The sequence below is a fragment of the Sus scrofa genome, chromosome 6 (genome assembly GCF_000003025.6).
Source record: "Sus scrofa isolate TJ Tabasco breed Duroc chromosome 6, Sscrofa11.1, whole genome shotgun sequence".
NCBI lineage: Eukaryota > Metazoa > Chordata > Mammalia > Artiodactyla > Suidae > Sus > Sus scrofa.
Genome location: NC_010448.4, coordinates 129,318,152 through 129,327,748, shown reverse-complemented (window position 1 = coordinate 129,327,748; position 9,597 = coordinate 129,318,152).

The following is a 9,597-nucleotide window of genomic DNA, read 5'->3' as shown; positions in this document are numbered from 1 at the left end:
GGAACCTCCATATGCCACAGGTGCACCCCTAAAAAGACAAAAGACTAAATAAATAAATAAATAAATAAAAGTAAGAAATTCTGACTGTAAAAATGAAGAAGATCAGGGAGATTAGGATGGTGGAGTGGAAGGACTGGAGCTTAACTTCTCTCATGAAAACAACAAAATTACAACCAACTGCTGAACAACCTTCAACGAAATAGGCTGGAAACTACCAAAAAAGATATTCTACTCCAAAAGACAGAGAAGACACATTGAGACAGTAGGAGGGGTGATCTCACTATAAGCTACCCCATTCTTGCCAGGTTGGCGGCCCACAGACTGGAAAGTAACTATATCACAAAGACTCACCCATGGTAATGAGAGTTCTGAGCCCCACATCAGGTCCCCATGCCTGGGAATCTGGCATTGGAGGAGGAGTCCCCAGAGCATTGAGGGCCAGCAGAGCTTGTGCACAGGCTCACCACAGGACTGGGGAAACAGAGATTCCACTCTTGAAAGGTGCACACAGGATACAAAATTAATACACAGAAAATGACTGCATTTCTATATACCAACAATGAAAGATCAGAAAAAGAAATTAGGGAAATAGTCCCATTTACCACTGCTTCAAAAGAATAAAATACCTAGGAATAAACCTACCTAAAGAGACAAAAGACCTATACTCTGACTATGTGATTTCTCTATCAGGAAGAAAGAGAGAAAGCAGTGTAATTATACAATTAGCTTTCTCAACAGGTTCATACAAAACATAGGAGAAAAAGGGCAATGAACAAGGAAGAAAAAAAAGAATTGCACCAATCCATATGCAGATTTACATGAAACAGTAATGGCTACTTGTTGCAAAAGAGGTTAAGACTGGAAGTTCCCTTGTGGCCACAATGTGTGGCCAAAAAAAAAAAAAAAAAAGAAGAAAAAGAAAAAGCTAAATTTAACAAAAAAATGTTTTATACTTATATTGCATCAGTATTACATTAGAACATAAAAGTTAATAAATGCAAAAAAAAACCCCTTTGTCTATTTTATTTGTCTTTTCAGTGAAGACAAATGGTATTCAAACTGAGAAGGTAGGGGTAAAATGGTCAGGGATAACTAAATCAAGTCTTCTACAAAGCAATTTTAAGAGAGAACACAGCTCTCTACAATGAGTTTATGTTTCCAGGCCCAATAAACGACAGCAAAAATTACTGCAAGACCAGAGATCTTTGAGGAAACATGGAAGACAGACCAGGATCATCTTCATTTCCAAAACTGAAAGGAAGGTATGATCTCAAATGTAATCTCTTAGAATGACCCTTTAAAGGCCCAAACTGTAAACACTTAGAAAATGACCATGAGTGTCAGAGGCAAACCAGGTTTCCTATGAGTCAAGCATCCCTGACTGCCTTAGTTCTACTTGGACAAGAGTTATGAGATCATAACTCTTGTTCAAGTAGAACAAGAGTTTTATGATCTGATGGGTCATAAAATTCTAGTAGGTAGAGAATCTTTGGGCAGTAACAACAAAGGTCTCTCTTGATACCCCATGGTCAAGATGATAATATTGGGTGAATGTGAATACAGTCCAAAGAATTTATACATTATTCAAAGGATGGTCAAGGTGGATTTGTGCCAATGTAAAAGGAGGTTCTTGGTATCATACCAAAGAGCCTGAGCACTTTTTCTAATTTAATCCATCAAATGTACTCTGTACTGGACACTGTGATGGGCAAAAGGAACTCAATGAACAAGACAGATAGTCTCTGCCCTTAAAGATCTTATACTTGAGTCTGTCCTTAGCCTTATTCCATAAACATTTTTAGATTACTTTGGTGAGTATCCAGAAAATACATTTATTAAATTTGTATATGACAAGCAGATAAAATAAAGTAGACCTAGCAGATGATGAAATTTCTTCCCAAGGAATCTTGAAAGGCTGGTATAATATATTAAAATTAAAAAATACTAAATATAATAAAGATAAACATAAGGATCTTCCCTTGAATCCAAAATCAACAACAACAAAACCTGCCAATGGCCATCATAGAAGTATAGGTTGAAGGGAAATATAATTTAATAGTAGATGATGTAGAAAATGATTCAGGGATTTTGGCAGAAAACTCGGTATGACTAAACAGTGTGACCAGCTGGAAAAAAAAGAGAAAAAAAGAAGATAAAATACTGAGATCTATGGATAGAACATATATGTTCTAATATGAAAGAGTAAGGAAATAAGCATACTCTATCTTATGTTAGTGGCCTAGGTAACATCTTTAGAGTGGAGGATATATGGAAGAAATTGGCCAGAATAAAGATCGCTTCTGAGAGAGAATAGGGAACAGTAGAAAGAAATGGAAACATCTATTACAAAAAAGGTTCACTGGGGACAGGATACATATCTTCAAATATATAAAAGACTATTCTAAGGAGGAGGGTCCACAAGACCCTCCTTGTTCTACATGACATCCAGAGGCAGAGGTAGAATAAAGGAATAGAAAATAGAGTGAACAGGAGTTCCTGTCATGGCTCAGAGGTTAACTAATCTGACCAGCATCCATGAGGATGCAGGTTCGAACCCTGGCCTCACTCAGTAGGTTAAGGATCTGGCGTTGCTGTGAGCTGTGATGTAGGTCACAGATGTGGCTCAGATCCCGTTGCTATGGTTGTGGTGTGGGCCAGCAGCTACAGCTCCAATTTGACCCCTAGCCTGGGAACCTCCATATGCTGCAGGTACAGCCCTAAAAAGAAAAGAAAAGAAGGAAAATAGAGTGAACACACTCAGCTCAAATTGAGTACAAATTGGAGTTCTCTTGTGTTATAGTGAGTTAAGGAGCTGTTGTTGTTACTGCAGTGGCTTGGGTCTCTGCTGTGGTGTAGGTTTGATCCCTGGCCCAGGAACTTTCACAGGTTGTGTTTGCAGCCCAAAAAAAAAAAAAAAAAAAAAGTACAAACTATGTTGTCTAAATCTTTGCCATACCAGTGAGCTCTACATAATCTACCCAGTGCTTCCTTTCCAGCCTCTGTTCAACTGCTCTCCCACCTACTCAATACACTTCACATATTGCCATTCTTCCTATTCCTCAAAATCACCAAATTCAACCCCACCTCAAAGTCATGCAGGTGCTGGTTCTGCTATCTTTTCTCCAGATATACACATGGCTGGTCTCTTCTCATCCCCATGGCCCTCAGCATTAAGGGAAAAGGAATTTTCTGGTCACCCTATCTAAGTTAGCATTTCCAGTCACTCTCTAATGCAACACTCTATTTTATTTTAGCATTTATCACTTTACAATATTATCTTCATGATGGTACATGGATTTTTGCATCTTGTTCAACTGTCAAACAAGTTCCTTGTGCAATCCCTCAACATTGGGTGCTCAGTGAATATCAGTTGAATAAATCAATGAACATAAAGATGGCAAGATGTAACGAGATATGTGTTTGAGTAAAGAGCAAAAGCCCATTGGGAAGGCTGTGATAGAGGTGATTCACATGTAGATTGAGAAGTATAACTAGATGATCTGAAAGTCCTTTTCAAGGATTATAATTAAGTATGAATTTATGGGATGCATTATCATTTCACTATCAGTTCAGAGAGGGATGATAAATGAAGACTGGAACAGCCAAGAAATCTTCATTGAAGAGGTAGAGATAGGTGGAATTTATTTATTTATTTATTTATTTATTAATATTTTATTTTATTTTATTTTTTATTTTTTTTGTCTTTTTGGCATTTCTTGGGCCGCTCCCACGGCATATGGAGGTTCCCGGGCAAGGGGTCAAATCAGAGCTGTAGCCGCCAGCCTACTCCAGAGCCATAGCAACGCAGGATCCGATTCGCATCTGCGACCTACACCACAGCTCACGGCAACGCCGGAACCTTGACCCACTGAGCAAGGGCAGGGATCGAACCCGCAACCTCATAGTTCCTAGTCGGATTCGTTAACCACTGCGCCATGACGGGAACTCCGATAGGTGGAATTTAGACAGCTGGAATGGAAGGACAGATATTCTAGGAGAAAAGAATAGCATGAGCACAGTCTTGGATGCAGACCTGAGTACCATATGAGGAGGAAACAACTGTAAGGAGTTAGTCTCATCTAAAGGAGAGGATGTGATTTGGGAACTTGGGAGAAATGAAACTGGACCAGCAGAGTAGGGCCACAGTGTAAGATGGGACCTTAAAGCCAAACTATGAATTAAACCCAATGAGGAAACCCTGGGTAGTCTTGAAAAGATAGATGAGCACCAGGATGAAGGCAATAATTTAAGAGAAGTTAGTCTCTGGAGTTAACCACATGGTCCAACAATCCCACTTCAGGGCTTATATCCAGACAAAACTTACATTCAAAAAGATACACAAACCCCTATGTTCATTGCAGCACTATTCACAATAGCCAAGGCATGGAATAAATGTCCATCAACAGATGAATGGATTAAGGTATGGTACATATATGCAATGGAATACTACTCAGCCATGAAAAAGAACAAAATAATACCATGTGCAGCACATAGAGATTCTCATACTAAGTGAGGTAAGTCAGAAAGAGAAATATAAATATCATATGATATAACTTACATGTGGAAATCTAAAATATGGCACAGATGAACCTTTCTACAGAACATAAACAGATTCACAGACATGGACAGTAGACTTGTGCTTGCCAAGGGGGAGGGGGGAAGGACTGGGAGGGACTGGGAGTTCAGGGTTAATAGATGCAAACTGTTATATTTAGAATGGATATACAATGAGGTCCTGGTGTATAGCACAGGGAACTGTGTCCAATAACTTGCAATGGAACATGATGAAAGATACATGAGAAAGATAATGTATATAGATGTATGACTGGGTCACTCTGCTGTACAGCAGAAATTGACAGAACAGTGTAAATCAACTATAATGTAAAAAATTTTTAAAAGAAATAAGAATATGGGCCTTGCAATTGATTTTAATTAAACAATGTCCCTTTAAGTATAACACAGTTTATTCTTTGCTATTCTATTCCACTTTAGGAGGCTCTAATAATAATCCAGGTGTGAGATATAAGGTCTTAACCTAAGAGAGTAACAAGTGAAACAGGAAAATATCAATGTGAGAGACATGTTCTTTAAAAAGTTGCCAGGATTTCATGCCTAGATTAATAATAACTATAGTTATTTCCATAATGAAAACCAACATATAGCAGATGCTCAGTAAATATTTGTTTAAATATCATAAACAGATCTTATTATTGAACACTGGCAAGATATCAAGAAGCCTTTATATAAGAATGGCAATGAATTTCACATATTCTCTCACCCAGAATCCTTTGTCACCAGTATCCTTCAGGTGGCTGGATAAGCATGGTTAGGTGGAAAATATGCCCTCTATTGTAAACAGTACCTCTGACTTATATGACTGTGACCTTATTAGAATCATGCTCCATTCAGACCACTTGTTATAACCTTATGTGATCAGGCCTCTGTGAGGCAGAACGATAAAGGAATTAAAGTGATTTCTTAACCGTCTTGCCAACACTTATACATTCAAATGAATATAGTCCTTTCTGATTAATCACTTTAAAAACCCATCCCTTCAGTCTCATTCCTCCCACTCTTTCTGACACATCTATTTACAAAAGACTTTTAGAAGCCATACACCAGCCAAACAATTAAAGTGTTTCATCACTCAACAGGCAGTAGCTCATGCCATATAACTCTCTGCCAAATCTTCTTTAAAACATCAACACAACTCCCTGCCTTAGGCAGTGCTGCTTAGAGATCAAGATTCCCTCATGCCCCGAACTCTTCTTCCTTGATAACTGGTCTCTTTTCTTCTCTTTCCATTTGATTCACTTATTTCTAATGTAGCTTAGTTTTTGTTGTCTCCCCTCCCCCATTTTTTCAAACCTCTGTGAAGGAAATTGTCAAACATATTAGAATTACTTGAATGAATTCTGTATGAGAGCCCACTTGAGTTTGCGAAGAGGCATAGTACAATGCAACAGTTCTAGAATCACACAGTTGGAATTTGAAAGCTTGCTCTGTTGATCTTGAGCAATTACCAGCTGTGTGACCTTCAGCTTTCTAAAATGAAAAACAAGCATGCTAATAGCAGGAGTAAGATAATTTCTATAAAACACTTAGTGCTTAGTACACATAATTTCCCCACCTTCCATTTAAAACTATCAGAACAACAATAAATATTAACTGTATTAGTTAATCTTAATTCAGAGATTGAGAGAAAAGCAATTTCTGTCTGTACCACATTCTAACAACTATTGCATTCTGTGAAGAAATCAATCTAACAGATTGGTGTAAACAGAGGAAAAGAACTGAGAATGTCATTTATTTCAATTGTTCCCTTTCTCCATGGCGATAGTGTTTTCTCAGTAACAAACAGATAAATAAATTAAAGCCAGTCATTTTTTACTTTATCTCACACTTGAGGAATCAAGAGGAAATGAGTGAAAGAAACATTCTCTGAGAAGAGAAGGTGCAGGCAAAAGCCTTACAAATATTCATGAGAATTCTTTGCAAATGCTTTCAATTCAAGATTAATAAACCAATGGGACCTAATCAAACTGACAAGCTTTTGCACAGCAAAGGAAACCAAAAAGAAAAGGAAAAGACAACTAACAGAATGGGAGAAAATAGTTTCAAATGATGCAACTGACAGGGGCTTAATCTCTAAAATATCCAAGCAACTTATACAACTCAACAGCAAAAAGGCCAACAACCCAATGGAAAGATGGGCAAAAGACCTGAGGAGACATTTCTCCAAGGAAGATACACAGATGGCCAACAAGCACATGAAAAAACGCTTAACATCCCTGATTATTAGAGAAATGCAAATCAAAACTACTGTGAGATACCACCTCACACCAGTCAGAATAGCCATCATTCATAAGTCCACAAATAGCAAGTGCTGGAGCGGGTGGTGGAGAAAAGGGAACCCTCCTGCACTGTTGATGGGAATGTAAGCTGGTACAACCACTATGGAGAACAGTATGGAGGTACCTTAGAAAACTATACATAGAACTACCATATGACCCAGCAACCCCACTCTTGGGCATATATCTGGACAAAACTTTCCTTAAAAAGGACACATGCACCTGCATGTTCACTGCAGCACACTTTGCAAGAGCCAAGATACGGAAACAACCCAAATGTCCATTGACAGATGATTGGATTAGGAAGATGTGGTATATATACACAATGGAATCCTACTCAGCCATTAAAAAGAACCAAATAATGCCATTTGCAGCAACATGGATGGAACTAGAGACTCTCGTACTGAGTGAAGTAAGTCAGAAAGAGAAAGACAAATACCATATGATATCACTTATACCTGGAATCTAATATACAGCACAAAGGAACCTTTCCACAGAAAAGAAAATCATGGACTTGGAGAACAGACTTGTGGTTGCCAAGGGGGAGGGGGAGGGAGTGGGGTGGATTGGGAGCTTGGGATTAATAGATGCAAACTATTGCTTTTGGAATGGATTAGCAATGAGATCCTGCTGTGTAGCACTGGGAACTATGTCTAGCCACTTATGATAGAGCATGACAGTGTGAGAAAATAGAATGTATGTATATATGTGTAAATGGGTCACCATGCTGTACAGTAGAAAAAAATCATATTGGGGAAATAACAATATAAAAAAGAAAGATTAATAAGTAGGCTAAAGGGTGCTGCTGCCATTATTTGCAGAGCAAATAGGTGTTCATGAGAGCAAGGTTTGGAGGTTTAAATTCCAGTTCTGCTGCTTTCCATGCAGCCTCAGGCAATTTATTTAAGCCTTCAAAGTCTTGACTGCCTCATCTGTGAAATGGAGAAAATTAAGAAAAATAATATACATAAAGTTCTTACACAATGTAAGCCTCAGTATTTATTGTATCTCTTAGGGCAGTGTTAGCTAAATAAAAGTGTTCTGATCAGGGTTACTAGGCTGCATTGCTTGAAGCGAACGTGGTGCTTTGGTACAAAGCAGGACTTTGCATCTGCATATTAGGCAGGCAGGTGTTCAATAAATATTTAATAATTTGTTTTGGCTTTAAGGGAAGTACTTTGTGTACCTGACACCTAAACTAGGATCACTCATAACCTTTGTAGGTAAAGAAGCCACCAGCTTCCTAGGTCTGCGGCATCCTAACTTAATCCCAAGATCCTATCTATTTTATTCACCAGTTTCTTCATTTCCTGTAGTTTCAGAATGGTTCCAGTGGTTTGTCAGAAGAGCTGTCCATGGAAGGCAGTCTTCCTGATGTCTTTGAACTGTTAAGCTACACTTTGTCTAATTATCACTTTATGGTTCGGAAGTATTTCAAACAGAATTGAAGGAAATGACTATCCTATACAATAAATTATATCAATGTCATATAGCTACGACTTTCTCAAAAGAGGGCTTTCTCCCTTTTTTTCACTGTGGGTGAGAAGACTGTTATAACTCCTAGAGGCTACTAATTCATGAAGAGGTTAGGGTGCTCCCTACTTTGGGGGCAGGTTGGGTTGAGTGGCTCTAGGTCAGCTAAATGACTAGACTGTAGATGGGTGGGTGGGTGGAAGAGTCAGAGGGCAAAGCAGGAAAATGGAAATCCTAACCTTTGGTGCATATGTTATGAGGGAGTAATACATAAATCAATTTGGAAATAATTTTATCTCATAGATTAATTTTTTACATTTATTTCCTTTTTTTTTTTTTCTTTTTAGGGCCACACCCAAGGCATATGGAAGTTCCCAGGCTAGGGGTCAAATTGGAGCTGTAGCAGCCAGCCTACGCCACAGCCAGAGCAATGCAGGATCTGAGCCACATCTGTGACCTACACCACAGCTCACAGCAGTGCCGGATCCTTAACCCACTGAGCAAGGCCAGGAATGGAATCCGAAACCTCATGGTTACTAGTCAGATTCGTTTCCACTGCACTGCCATGGGAACTCCCTATTTCCTTTTTTTTAAACATAGTTTTAAAATTGCTTTTACATTTTAAAATGCCTTTATTTCTTTATTAAAAAAAGATGTGTATGTCCACTGGAGAATATTATACAGATAAGCAAAAATAAGAAAATTCAAAGTACTTCTGCAAAAAAGCAGATCAGTGGTTCCTGGGGTGGAGGGTGGGGGGAAGCAGAATTAACTAAAAGGGACATGGAGAGACTTTTTGTGGTAGTAGTGATTACAAAAGCTTATACAACATCAAAATTCATTGAACTGTGTACTCAACATAAGCGTGTTTTATTCTATGCAAATTATACCTCTACAAAGCCAATCAATACTTTACAAAGTACTTTCATCATTACCCATACAAAATTACTGTTAATATCCTTATATGCATTTTTCAAATGATTTTCTATGTATCTATAAATACACATATTTATTTGTTGACACAAAAAAGGTGATTTTTTTTTGCTTTTTACCAATTTCAATTTTTTTTGGGGGTCTTTTTGCCATTTCTAAGGGCCACTCCCGCGGCATATGGAGGTTCCCAGGCTAGGGGTCTAATCGGAGCTGCAGCTGCCGGCCTACACCACAGCCACAGCAATGCAGGATCCGAGCCATGTCTGCAACCCACACCACAGCTCACGGCAATGCTGGATCCTCAACCCACTGAGCAAAGCCAGGGATCAAACCCTCAACT